The sequence below is a fragment of the Polypterus senegalus genome, chromosome 2 (assembly GCF_016835505.1).
Source record: "Polypterus senegalus isolate Bchr_013 chromosome 2, ASM1683550v1, whole genome shotgun sequence".
Classification (NCBI taxonomy): domain Eukaryota; kingdom Metazoa; phylum Chordata; class Cladistia; order Polypteriformes; family Polypteridae; genus Polypterus; species Polypterus senegalus.
The window spans coordinates 148,752,868-148,768,343 of NC_053155.1; the positions used below are offsets into that span (position 1 = coordinate 148,752,868).

The 15,476-nt window shown below is 38.7% G+C and overlaps 1 protein-coding gene across 3 annotated transcripts in view; it reads right to left on the reverse strand.

The window, feature by feature from the left end:
• Positions 1-15,476, reverse strand: part of si:ch211-168k14.2 (phospholipase D1) — a 213,282-nt gene that overhangs the window by 87,856 nt on the left and 109,950 nt on the right. The window lies entirely within an intron of this gene.

Here is a 15,476-nt window from a genome sequence, read left to right on the forward strand (position 1 = left end):
GCAGAAAGTGAGACACTAGGCTTGTCTTTCTCTTGAAGGAATCCTTTAGAGATGTCAGGTTTCAGGAAATTATGGGGTTCTTGAGTTGTTTTTACTTTTGGCTATTTTAGCATTTTTTTCAATGTGTCACAATTGTAGTTGTTTAAGGCCTATCTGCTTTTTAAGATAACTGAGCATATTTCAAGTAATGTAAAGATTTAATGCCATGTCACATTATACCACATTTCCAGGGACTTTCCATTACAGACTTCATTTACATAATCTTAGCAAGTCAAAGGCAGTTGCAGTGAGCTCCTGTGACCACTGGCCATGTAATAGGACATACCTATCAACTCAGGTAAACTAGTCTGCAACTCACTTGATTTTGAGGTTTGATTTTGTCTTAAATCATAGGGGCAGGGTCTGTGAGTATGAGAGATGACAGTTCAGCCTGAAGTACAATGTGTAAAATGAAGGAATGAGAAATAAAGAACACAGGTGTTTTGGACCTCACGAACAGAAGCTTATATGACTGTCTTGTTTTAAGATCCACGACAAAGTGGAAAAATTCTGAAAAAAAGACATAAATAATGACTGAACTAGCCATACCTTTAAACCCTTTGTTTGGATTCTGGCTCCATCAGGCAGCACATTATTGGCTGTCAGAGAAAGGGGAGCGCTTTTGATACTTTGAAAATGTGGAACTGTCCTGGAAAGTCATCACGCAGTCCATAATTTGACATGATCAGATATTTCTATTTGTATACATTAACACGTTCCTGGAACAAGATCAACAACTTTAGTCTTGTATACCCTTGATTATAAGTCATGTAATGTGACATTGGCTTAGCAAAATGAAATCAACTGCTAAGCTATAGTATGTGAGCTGTGCTTCTCTGCTGCTGCTTTACCTCTTCCAGTCTTTGTCTTTTTTAGCAGGGCTAAAGGAGCTTGGAACAGCTATTCATTCCTTTGACAAACCTGATTATTTTAATAAATTGTGGGTGCTGTCAGAAAAACAGACCACCCTGGCCCACAAGTGAAAGCTCAGTGTAGGAACCAAATAAAGCTAGATATTGACTGGAGAAACTTAGTTGCAAAATATTGAAGTTGACTTGTGAAGGTGTGGCTATCAGTTTGAAAAATGTGTAAATTAAGCCATGATCTGAACACAAGAATAAGGGTATTAGGTAACACCTCAAAAAACAATTCCTGGCAAGTTCTTTTATACTAAAGGTGTTTTTTATTACTCAAATCCTCTATCAAATGTAGTACAGGAAGCTAAACCTTTGAGCTGTCATGTTTTGAAATAATAAATAGAGTACTTAATCATTATAATGCTTTCCTAGACAATAGTAAGTGTGAAGCTTATGATACATGTAAATGGAAACAGAATTACATAATAGTAAATATTACTTGTACAAAGAAATGTATATTTTAATCATGTGTTATTGAAAAGCTCATGTGTGGGTCAAAGGTTAAGCAACAACAAATAGAATCTAAACAATTTGCAGCAAGAATTTCAGATATAAACAATGTGATTTTGTAAGATTTAGAGATCATCTGGTGAGTAGACAGGGTAGAGAGAAAAGTATGAATCTGGTTCATCACTAGTGTAAAGCTCTATCAATATACCACGATGAGAATTAAAGCATGCAACCCGAAAAATAAGATGTCTATGTGGGTCTTGAAAATGAATAGCGCTAGTCTGAGAATCGAGAGCTATGGCTGCTCCACCCAGTAAGATAGTTCCCATGTGTTGCTCTTGAAGGAACTGAGAGAAGTGGCTCATTTGGAGCTTTGTTTATATGTAGTTGATGAACTTAATTATGATTTATAGTACCAGATGATTGATTGTTATAGGCACAATATATACAAAACGACACAAAGCAACAATCAGACAAATATTAGATAGGGAGACTATACCAACAATGATTACTCCTGTACAAGAGTGGGAATGATTTTGTTTTAAGTACTGAATATACAGTAAAACATTTAACTTCTGAGAGAACTTATCATAATCACCATGAACAAGCATATTTGCTGAGGGTGATGTTAGAGCCTGGGCACAGATACAGTATATGACATACAGAGAAGCTAGTACTGAAATAATAAGACAAGATGAGGAACTGCCTGTAGATGAGGAAGAAGTCCTTAACACTAGAATCCCTGAACCCTATGAAAAAACTTGTAATCCCAGGCCACCTTAAATTCCTTCGCACCTCTCCTCATCAGCATCTTCTTTTGTTTTGTGAATGTGTTGGATCAGCACAAGCAGCAAGCAGCCTGCTGTCCCATCCTCCCAGCTTAAGGCCTTTTATCTGCGTGTGAGGTGCCTGGGATTGTAGAGGGTAAATAATACATCATAATTTGGAATACATAAATTTCATGTGTGTTCCATGTCTACAATAATCTGTGTAAATGTAGGATGACAGGAAATGCGAGGCAGGAATTGTTAGACACATAGCTAAAACACAAACTTTTTCATATTTTAGCAATAATTGACAAAATGTAGACATGAAGTGTATAATGTGTGAAGACTGAAGTCCAAATATCAAATAAACACTTTCACAAAAGGTACAAGTATAACAAAAAAAGTGCACTGTTATTCGTTTGTTATATCACGTCTTTATTTGAAAACTAATACAGTCAGATCATGTTGGGGGTTTGGGGTATTGCATGAATGTGACTGAGAGAATAAAACCATACATTTACATTGGCTGTTACAGATTAAAATCAAATGTATGTTTTTATTATATAATAGTAATAAAAATAGCAGCTTATTACTCAAAATGGTGAGTACTGGAGTACATAGGAATCTAATCAGCAATGTCTTGATTATGAGTTAGCAGTTCTTACTGCTGCACCACCCAACCAGTCAGGTCAGCACTGCACCCTAAGCCAGTTATATTCTTGAATAAACGCATGCTTGTTTTGTTATACTTGTACCTTTTGTGAAAGTGTTTATTTCATATTTGGACTTCATTCTTCACACATTATACACATCATGTCTACATTTTATCAATTATTACTAAAACATGAAAAATTGTAGCGGTGCTACATAGTAATAGTGTATTCGATGTATGTGCTGAGGGCGTGTTGTTTCCATCATCCCGTTTACTGTCCATTTTGTGTACATCAGTGAATGTGGTCCCTTTAAGTGCAGAATTGACGGATGAGGGAGAGAGACCGCAGCCCCAGGATGGAAAGCAGCTGTTTACATTTCAGTTACATCCGGCTCATCACTATTTAAACGATCAGTAGGGAAAGAGGAAAAAAGGAGGAAGGAGAGAGGGAGATTTCATTAATGACAATTGATCATCATTTCCTGCTATTTTTCACATTGCGCCTTGTACCCAGTTTGCTTCTCATTACGCCGGATTCACGACAGCTCAATCATCGCCAGAAACCCCAGGGTTGGACATTATTATCCACCATACACCGAGGAAGCACGGTGAGATTGTTCCATTTTTATTGGGTAGATTCAAATGCATCCATATTTTCTTGATCAGTCATCTATATTCAGGACAGTAATTTACCCGGACTCAAGTTCACGTTCATTGACATTCCAGTATTCATCCATTATTGTTATTTGTGTTTTGTGTTTGTTATGCATTGCATTGGCAAGGTAGGGTTTGTAATTGGATATATGGTGTTCACACTTTACCGCTTTGGTGGAGGGATATACAAATATATTCTACGCTGGGGATTTGCATTATTGTTTTTTTCATTGTGTTTCATTTAATATATTTATACTCTTATTTTACATATCTGCTTTTGTTTGTTTGTGTTTAACCATCAATTGAGGGGAAAATATTATTTGTTAGAGGTACGGCTTGGTATAAGTAGGTTCAGCTCAGCAATTTATCCAGGCCACAGGTTTTGGTAGTGTAGCAGCTGGCTGAGTAAGGGGTTGGCCGTTACAAAATGTTTCTGTTTAAGCTATGTGTTCAACAATTCCTGCCTCGTATTTCCTGTAATCCTATATTTACACAGATGGTTGTATACACGGAACACAATGAAATGTGTGTATTCCAAATGACAATATATTATTTACCTTAAACAACTCCAGGCACCTCACACCCAGATAAACACACTTCAGCTCTGAGAATCTTCTTTGCAAATTGAGCTACATCTGTGGAGGAATGTGATAGCAGGCTGCTTGCTGCTTGTGCTGAGCGACACATTTACAAAACAAAATACGTTAATGGAGAAGTGCGAAGGGATTTAAGGTGGCCCGGGATTAAGAGGTATCTTAGGCTTCAGGGATTCTAGTGTTAAATTAAGGACACTTAAAGGAAATAGGAAGAAAGGAAAATGAAATAAGAACTGTAGGGCCTATTGCAGTAACAGAAACTGCAGTAATGGCAGGAGGAAATTTAAAAGCTTTGGTAGTAATTCATGTAATCATAACTTAAAAGGCAGACTATCCTAGAGACTTTGTACAAGTTTTAGAAATGACTTATGTAAAGGCATCAAATGGCATGGCAGATAAGAGTTACAGTAGTATTACTTTTCTCTTGAGGAGTACAGATGTGTACGGATTAACAGAACAGGAGTCCAGTCAGACTTCTAATGCTGCTGTTGAAATTATAAACGGAATAACAGTTGGTATAGTGCAAACATACAGCTAGTGTACTGGAGAAGGCAGGCAAAAGAATGAGGAAATAAAACTAGAAAATGTATATTGAATAACTGAATATTGATAGAATTTTGGAAAATTTATGTGAAGAGAATAAAGGAACTCTAGGAGGTACCCAGGAACAAACAGCAGAACAAAGACAGGTTATAAACAGACCTGATACACCATATTAGTATAGTGAAACCCTTGATAGTAAAATAGAGGAAAAATATGACGAAGGAGGCTTTCTTGTGCTCTTAGGGCATAATTTAGCTTCAGGTGAAAGCTATAGATGACTTATAACAGTTAACTAGTTTCAATTTGAGCTGACATAAAATATTTAAATATTGAATCTTGACAAACTATTTATGTAAAGGAAGACATACAGTATAACAATTCAGGAAGAAACACATGCATAGAGAAAGATTTTTACTTAATATGATATATGTGAGGATGTTGACTATGCACTAATTTCATTAACGTTAAAGCTAGAAATACTGACATCTGAGAACAGAGGAATGAGACAGTAATGACCAGGGTAAGACAGTTTCTGTGGCTCTGATATAAATCTTGTCGTGCATGCACTTTCCAAAAATGATGCTTATTGATTAAAAGAACAGATTCACTACAATCACCTTATGGTCATGAAACTCAATGAAAAAGCGCAGGGTGTGGATTAGAGTTTCTTCCTAGAGAGTATATTAATGTTTTGACTCGCCAGGGCCTTACCCCCTTTTCATTATATATTTTTTTTAATTCATGAGCACCAGTTCATCCATACTATTTCCCTGACTTTAGTCCTTCCCTTTAACAGAGGGATAGGTCCTGCAACTGAAAAAGCAAAAGATGCCAGTCTTCAGATGGTCCTGTCTGATTTCACAGAAAATGAAGTTTCAGTTTAGCACATACAGCTTCCCTCAAGGTGAATTTTGCAGCAATAGAGTAGTTAATCACAGCTGGATCTTTTCTGGGCTGATGTTCACCATTTTCTTTCTTTTAGGTGGCAGCCATATGCTCAGGCCAATGTATTTTAGCAGCAGGGAAGTACCTTTGAAGTGCTTGCTGCTGCCTTTCAGCACTCTGTACCAGAGTAAATTTTGTTATGCTTTTCCACATATGATGCAAAAATATATACAGCATAAATTTTGCTTGTGAAGAATTACTATTTATTTTAAGACATTTTTAGGAAAAAAAAGTTAATGTTTTGCTGGCATAAATAATTTTGCTGATCACTAGTCAAGGCCTTGAACACTGGTCCTCAGTGGAAAAATGTGCTGGGCATAGTTCATCAGCACTCCATAGGTGTAACTGTGATCCGACAATTATGCTTTCTGGTCAATGAAGTCTGTTACAGGGAATAAAGGGACTACAATTTTGTTTTACACTCAAGCAAAGAATTGATGTGCCCATTCTAATTGAGAGAAGTCTGTCTGCATTCAAAATCACTGAAACAGGCAGTCATCTGCTATTTTTATTGATTGTTAGCAGATATAAGCAATTGTAACATAGGGAAAGTATCTGCATACACATTGTCATGTTTCTCATTTTCTGAATTGTATCATGGAGCTTCTTAAGGTCTAAGGCTTTGAGCTGTGGGTATATCATGGTAGTCTAAAAACCTTCTGTTAGATAAATAGCCATTACTGCTTCAGAGCACTCCCCCAACTACAGTTTAATTATGTAAATTCTAGTCTGCCCTTAGTTTATCTTTTTGTTTGATTAATCTGGCAACAAGAGAATTCTCATTTCCCCCAGAGAGACATAAAAATGTTTACTTCTCTACCTGTCAGATGTATAAAAATCATTTTTTTCATCCTCTTTCTCAGTTTCTATTCCTTTACAGCTGTCTAAGCTCTGCTCCCTTTCCTATACACCTTCATGGAATTTTACCTCAACAAGCTTGCAAACACCCAAGGCTCAGTTGATGATTCTGTAGCAGTCTAAGAGGTGCTTAAAGGATTTATCTTTATTATTGTGTTTTCCTCACATCAAACCCATGCTGAGCTCTGTAACATCAGTGAACTAGAATCTAAGTTGTCATTTTTTGAAAGATCACATCAACTGGTGGTGAATAACGGACATGGGTTGCAGACTGATAATGTTAGAACTGAGCTCAGGCAGAATTTCAAACCCATCACACCGCGCCTTGTTTTATATTAGACACCATGCCTAGCAAATTACTTGCATTAAAACTCCAAGGGTACTACTAATTTATCTCTATTCTTACCATTAAATCCAAATTAGTGTCAATATCTACTTGCATAAAAATAAGGGCTGGTTTAAGGGTACATTACATTTATAGACAGACTCGCATTGGCCAAAGTGACAAAAAACAAACATCCAAAACAGAGTTCCTTAAAAATTCAGTGCAGTCATGATCACATAAGAATTATTTGGTGCATGATTGTAGCAGAGATGGCTCTTTTACTTGTTTTTGTTTTGTTCTGGAGCTCCTAATAGCTCTCTCCCAGATGTGAAAGTGCTTCTTCATGGGCTGCTCCCTCATGCATCTCAGTTAATGAAAAACATATTTCTCTCTTGGATGACTCCATTTCCTTACCTGAACTCAAGGAGGTTCTATATTTCAAGAGTTCAGTGACGGATATGGGATTGAATAGACTTCCTCAAAAATATATCTCACGTCTCTATGATATGATTAAAGAGGCTATGTTTTCTGGGAATCTAAATCTGAGGGTTAATCTGGTGGTCACTTTGCTGTTTTTAAAAGAGGTCAAGAACATCCCCCAAGACAGCAACACTTGTGACAATTCCAAAATGGCAAATAAAATGTTGCAATTAAATTTTTATAGTTATAATAGCAAAATAAAAGATAAGGTGCTGATCCAAATAAATTCTACAAGGATAAAAACTCATAAAGAGCCAAAAAAAAAATGAAATAGCAATGAAAGCCAAAGTAAAAATTAAATTAAGAAGTGTTATACAACAAGAAATACATCATCCATCTATTATCCAACCCGCTATATCCTAACTACAGGGTCACGGGGGTCTGCTGGAGCCAATCCCTGCCAACACAGGGCGCAAGGCAGGAAACAAACCCCGGGCAGGGTGCCAGCCCATCACAGGGCATGCACACACACACATTGGGGACAATTTAGGATTGCCAATGCACCTAACCTGCATGTCTTTGGACTGTGAGAGGAAACCCACGCAGACACAGGGAGAACATGCAAACTCCACGCAGGGAGGACCCGGGAAGCGAATCCGGGTCTCCAAACTGCGAGGCAGCAGCACGACCCACTGTGCCACCCAGAAATGCATATTTATTTAAATTTATTTTATTAAATAAACAATGTTTCAAAGACTAAATATGAATCCAAACCAAAATCAAAGGAACCAATAATCCATGACAAAAAGAAATATTTAAAAAATATGGACACAGTAAAGAAAAATGCTTGCATCAAACATCCTAAAATAGATGAACCAAAAAAGATCAAAAGCCAAATCTTTAATGCAAAAATTGACAAGTAGAAACAGAGGCAAATATATATATATACTGTATATATAAAAAAAACCACAAACAACAATTCAAAAGACCAATCAAATTTACAAGGTATCCAGAAAATCGAATATGGACCTAAACAACATGAGCAGGATTGCTTATCTGAGGCACCTCAGGGCTTTAAATACGCCCACACCAAAGAAAGCAGCTGCAGCATTAGAAGGTTATGTTCCCTTGAGCTCAGCAGAACAAGTAACAACAAAAACAAAAAACCAAAGGAAAACTTCAAAATGACAAATGACCAAAAATACTAAGGTAAAAAAACTATTCAGTGTAACAAGATAGAAAGCAAAATTCAATAACGGAAACCTTAAAAACAGATAAAAAGCCAGGGAGGAAACCCCAGCTGAATGATTACAGCATGTAGATGACATTGTTAAGTAAATATTAATATTAGCTGTGCCATGAAATGTATGTAGTGCAACATGCAATGCATATGTCTCTGATATGTGCAATTTGCTATAGGATTTATAAAACTAGTGTTAATGTTTGTGATGTGTCATCTGTTGGAATGACAGAGACATAGAAACCAGATGGACAAACAGACAGATACAGTACATAAACACTTATCCCTTTATTAAAATGGATACTGGGAAAAAAGATAATATGAGGACAATGCAGCATGCTTATGTAGGCATCAAGTTTGCATCTTTTTGATTTGATCTGTAAATGGCTGATAGTACTTAGTCTTTAGTGAAAGAATGAAGTATTGTCATTATTAATGAACAAGTCATATTTAGTTAAATTTAAATGTAGTAACTGAGAAAAGAAACATAGAAAAAAAGAAATTTCAAAACCAAAAATCAGTCCTGCCTTTTGCTAACACCTAAATCAGAAACAAAAATTCAGATTTAAAAAATCTAAGTGCAGAGTAAGTATAGTAAAAGTCAAGAAATAAAGCTAAGTACACACCACTTTTTGTTTTTAAGCAAAAGAAGAACTCAAGCAAAATGACAGTTTTTATTGGCTAACTAAAACGATTACAATATGCAAGCTTTCGAGGCAACTTGGGCCCCTTCTTCAGGCAAGATCTTAGCATTAGAATGAAGGAGTACATTCTGGAAAAACCATGATGTCACTCTGCCCCTTCCACTCCTGCATCTACATAAGGTTACCTGATCCTGTCGGCCCCATCAGAACAAACCTTGGAATAATGAAGTGAGGACCTCTAAGAAAATATGTCCTATGTCATTATTGACATCATAGGAAATCTTTTTTTTTTTTAATCTTGTCTTTGCCTAACATCATTGGACAAATATACAGAAACACCTACAATGCCCCAACTCTTCTTCTCTTTATGATGTGTCTTTTTACAGTGACGGAGTCAACAGGATTTTCCTGAGGAATATGACAGACAAGGTGAACATTGCTACCATTGTGCAACAGCTCGATGAACAGATCATGCAACTCTCAGTACAGTTCACCGTCCAGGATATTGGCTTTGCAGAAGGTGAGGCACAGAGCAACATGGAAGTGGCAATACAGCGGGAGTACAACTTGGGACCTTCTCAGGTATTTATACCTATGCAAAAAACTGATGATATTGAGGCTTATTTGTTAATCTTTCAACAAACGGCAGTCCCCCATAGCCAAAACTGTGGGCACACATAATCACCCCATTCTTTACGAGTGAAGCCCAAAGAGCTTATTGTAATATAGATGTCGCTGTAGTGTTTGATTATGAAGCCCTGAAAAAGAAATACTAGCACGTTATGTAGTAACACAGGATGTCTGAGAATAGAAATGGGCACAATCCTTCAACACCTTGGGAAGAATAGTCTGTTGGGTCCGGCCGGAAGACAATTCAAAAGAACAGATCATGGAAGTTACAGCCTGTGATTTTTTAAATTATTGCTCTGAGTAAATCTAATGTGAGATTGGTGTGATGACAAAGTTGTAGAAATCTGGAAAAGCTCATTGTTATTGAAAGGGGCAGCACTACCATGGATGGGGATCTTGGAGAAGACAGAAGGAAACCCTGGCCACAATGCCTAAGTCAGCCTGAGATACAGCAAAGTAAAGGGAACATCATGGTGCACGCAAAGAAGTCTCCATCCAGTTTTCCTGCTGCAAGTGTGTGGATCCTGGGCAACTGCCCCCACTTAGACAAACCCATGGAGTGCTGAAGGACCTAGAGAAAACGGTATTGTGATTTGGAAGTGACCAACTGAATTTTATTTGGAGTCTGTTAAATTCAGTGGGACAGTGGTGTTAGCTCTAATTGATTCTGGAAGGAACATTCCCATTGTTGCATGCTGATTACAACAACTGCTAAAGAAAATGATAAGCCTCACCTGTATACATGGAAAGGCCTGACAATATCCACTCTATATCATTTTAAGGACAAGAAAAAAAGCTCAGATTGGTTGTTCATCCAGCTCTCACATATGTAATACTAATAGGATAGGACTGCATAAAACCTGAACAAATAGATGATCAATGTTAAAAGCCAGCAATTCCAAACCCAGAACATCCAGTTGCCGGTTCTCAGGCACACATGCTCACTCCATATAAGGTGTTCTGCATGGCCAAAAGCTGTAGGAGTACAATGTGATGGGATCCCCATGGAAACCTCTCCTCATGAATCATCAACTCTGGTGAATGCCCTTCCTGAAGCTGACACATTTGATGACCATCCTACCAACCCTTTACAAAGCCTACAATTCCAGTTTAGATGATTTCCTGAAGCACATCTGTAATGAGGTTATCTCTGTGAACAGTTCGTCCATCTCACATTCCAGACCACAGGGACTCTACTTTATAATCAAAAATTATGTATTATATCGAGTAGCAGAACACCAAGGCGGCAACACATACTAGCCCTTTGCCGGTACCATGTGAGTCAGCACAGTCTTATCTGATGGGTGGTCATTTAGGCCCAGAAAAGACACTGGTGTGTATTAAATTATGCTTTAATTGGTTAAATATCAATGAAGAAGTAAAGCACTTGTCAATTAAGGTAGATAGTGCCACTGGTACCTTTGCCGATTATTGATATTCCATTTGAGCAGATAGGCATGGACATTGTTGGACCTCTTGAGCCCTCCATTTGGGTCACAGATATATACTGGTGCTCGTGAACTATGCCACCTGATATCCAGGAGCCACCCCACTGTGTCTGACTCCAAAACCATTTATCAGGAGTTGTTAGAGGTGCTCGCACGGGTCTGGGTTCGTAAAGAACTCCTTACAGATCAAGGTATCCCTTTCATGTGCAAATTTTTAAAGACCTCACCACCCTACTTTGTTTAAAGTACATAAAAACTTTGATGCACTATACACAGGCACATGGTTTGGTTGAAAGGTTTAATGAAACATTAAAACAAATGTTAATAAAGATTGATGTGTGAAGACAGGCAGGACTGGGATCATCTTATGTCATTCATTCTTTTTGCCTATAAAGTGGTGCTGCAGGCTTCCAAAGGTTTTTTCACATTCACTCTACTGTACAGGAAGCAGCTGAGGGTTGTTTTGGACTTGGTCAAGGAGGAATGGGAAGAACAAGATTATCAGCCCATTATTGTATTGGAATATATTGTATAGTTGCACTAGCAAATCATATAGAAGCAGCTAAGCAGGCACAGGCTTAGCAATACGATTGTGCGGCTACCCTCCATAAATTCCAGCTAGAGGAGCATGTCATGGTACTAGTTACCACCTCTCAATCTAAATTCTTGGCACATTGGTTGGATCCTTAAGAGATTAAAGAAGGCAAAGGATTATTGGATAACATGGTAAGCTGCCCCAAGACCAAAGAGCCTAACTGTATGAAACTATAGCATGGATGAGTGATGTTGTCCATAGCAAACCAGGGTGGACCAACTTGATTATGCACAGCGTCATCATGGAACCAGGAGTAATCCACCCTTATGGGATACCTGAGACAAGATTAAATGAGTTTAAGCAGAAAGTTAGGAAAGTATTACTATTTGGGGCTATAAAGCTGAGTAATGACCCCTGGCCCAGTCCCATTGCGCATGTGCCCAAGTCCAACAGATCATGGCAGTTCTGCAATGACTTCAAACAGGTCTCTCAGTTAGATGCATACCTGATACCCCAGTCTCACAATCTGATTAAAATGTTTGGCCACGCTTGTTTCCTAAAAATGGATATGACTAAGGGGTATTGACAGATACCACCACACCCAAAAAGTAAAGAGAAAACTGTGTTTAGCATTCCTAGTGGCCACAGGTGGTATCATGTTCTATCCTTTGGGCTGCAAGGGGCCCCAGAAACTTTCCAGTATCTGGTGGACAGACTGCCATTGCTCAATCAAACCTTTAGTGCTGCCTATCTGGATAACATTGCCATTTTTCCAGCATGTTAAAGGAACATCTGCAGCATGTCCTGGCCATGCTTCACACATTCCTAGCTACAGGTCTCCACATCATCCCTCCTTTGACCTGAAAGAAGCTAACACCTAGGTTATGTGATGATACAAGGCAAAATCACACCTCAGTGAAGAAAAATTACTGCCTTCCATAGTTGGCTCAGCCAAAAAATAAAAGACAAGTGCAATCTTCCTTAAGGTTAAGTCAAGTCAAGTCAAGTTGGGGAGCATGCACTGGTACAGTGCGTTGCCGCACCCACTGCACAACAAAACAACTTGAGATCCCGGTTTGCAACCCCCCAGGCAGACACGCGGTCCAGTCCCACCCTCCGGAAATGACCCTCTATCTGTAGCAGCCAGGTGTTACGTGGGTGACCCCTTGGCCTGGTCCAGCCACTTGTGTCTCCAACAATAAGGATCTTACGAGCAGGATCACCATCGTGGAAACGCACCACATGGCTGTAATGCCGTAATTGATGCTCCCTCACAATGCAGGTAATGTGCCTTATTTGGGACTCCAAGAGCAACCTCTCCATCGACACAAAGTCAAACCAACGGTACCCAAGGATTTCCGGAGAAACACAGTACCAAAGGAGTCCAGTCTTCATCTCATGTCATTGGATAGCATCCATGTCTCGCAACCATATAACAAGACAGGAAGCACCAGGCGCTCATGTATAAATGGTGCGTACGCATAGAAATGTTGCGTAAGAACTTTTCCACGTTCAAATCGTGATGTATAAAACCTACACTTGGCGTAAAGCCACGCACTTTTCCATCCTCATACCTTGTCGTATGCAAGTTCTCCGCTCGGTTTTGCAGATTGGCAGGACACAGCGTCAAAGCAATGCTCCTGTTCCTGTGTGGTTACTCCTTATTTTCCTGAGGCGGCTTTATAAATACACTGAAACTAACCGCATATTGTTTATTAGTGTAATGCATCTGATTGTAATTAACTTGTAACAATATAATGGTCCATGGAATAGCCATAGTATTCCAATTACCATAACTGCTTTAGTGTTGTTACTCTCACTGCACCACCTTCTTCTTCTTCTTCTTCTTTCAACTGCTCCCGTTAGGAGTTGCCACAGCGGATCATCTTTTTTCATATTACTCTCACTGCACCACTCTGAGTATTTATATCACTGTATCTGAGTGGGGAATCACAGCAGCAGCTGATCAGGAAGAGAATTATCAGTATACAGCATCAAGCACACGCTACCTCAGAACGGCAAAACATTTCAAAGCCTTTCCTGTACAGACCTCGCGGTTCAGAAACAGTTTCATCCCAAGAACTTTAAACGCACTCAATCAAGTGCTCCTTGTAGAACTGTTTGTACTTATAAGTACAATTACCTCACTGTAAACTTGCACTACAGTTATAATATTACACAACCTACGCCACTTTATAAAGCGCTTATTTACATATGATGACGATATCATTTTTAAGAGGAAATTCAGCAAAATATGTTTATTATATTATACAGATAAAACTTTAACTTCATTTAAATCATCTATATTCTTCACTGGGACTGGCGTGAAGGATAGAATAATTAAACATGAACTACGAAGATAGTTCAATGTTCCTTAAACATTTTGAAGAATCAGCGCTCTAAGCTTACAGATGGCTTAACGCCTATTACAGAGCTGATTGTGTGGCGATTGGTTACTTGGAGAAAGAAAAGCAAGGACTGCAGTGGCGGCCACGCCAATATATATTGAATATAAAACAGAAAGAGAAAATAACGACACAGCTAAAAACGCAGGGACAAATTTCGACAAAAGTTAAACGCTTGTGTCATGAGCACGAGGCGGCTATGCAGTGTCCGCAACGGACGTGGCCATCCACCGTGCATAAGATACCATATTGACATTGGCGGGCGAAAGGGCCACCGATTCTTTCTAGAGCCTAGAGCCGCCCATGAGTACTGCTGCAATAAATTATTTCATCGAAGGTCGCACACAATCACTGCGCAGTGAAATCCATGTTTAATAACGTGCTTTAACTCCTATCATCATGAAAATTATATTACGTATACATCTCAGTATTTTAGTTATTCAGAGAGCCGTAATATCACGAATGTAATGGATTCTGTGTCCTGTCGGAGGAAGAGAACCGGTTTAAGAAACAAGTAGTGATTCACACACATAGAGCACATAAAGGATCACATACAAAACAAAACATTTAACGTGCTATACTTTAATTACGATGTGATTTGAGAAACTGGTTAATTAAATGATTTTAAGATGAATTTTATGATGTTCTACTTTAATGACAAAATAAACTACGTGATTAAAGCAAAAATGTCGAGATTGAAGTTGACATTTTGTGCTTTTTCCCCACTGTGTGCCTTTTTTCTCTGTACCCTAATAAGCTTTCATATGACACTCAGACAGTGGGCTACAACTCGCCTTTTCATGGCGACTTTGACATGTGACTTCTTTTTTATTTCTGGCACTGTGCGACTTTGTGAACGTGAGCTTTCAAGTTTCTCCAACATGCTATGTCACTCGATCAACTTCCTTTTGTTGATTATACCACGGCTTATTTGAACAAATAGTATGTTTTTACTTTGCCTCCACTTGGTATTCACTGAAATTCTTATATTTCCCCCCGTGCTTTTTCCATTGTCTTTTCACAGAAGGCTGAGCTTAAGGGCGATTTATATTGATTTGCATATTCAAAGAGGCGTAATTCTGGGAGGAGTTGGGGCATTACATGAAGCGTGTGCACAAGCGTTACTTTTCACGCTGACCGGGATTTATGTAGCGGAAGAACGTGGAAGTTGAAGTACGCACAGATTCCTGCATCTGGATTTTTCTGTGCGTAAGCACATTTTGGCTTTTGTGCTTACGCCATGTTTTAGTGAGAATTCTACGCACGGCGTTATACATGAGGCCCCAGGACTCTAAAGACTTGGACTGCCCTTTTGCAGAGATATCGGGAGCGTCACACACCCCTTTCCAGCAAGCTCATGACCCCACATGCTCTCCTAATCTGTCTACTGACTTCATAGGAAGAGTCA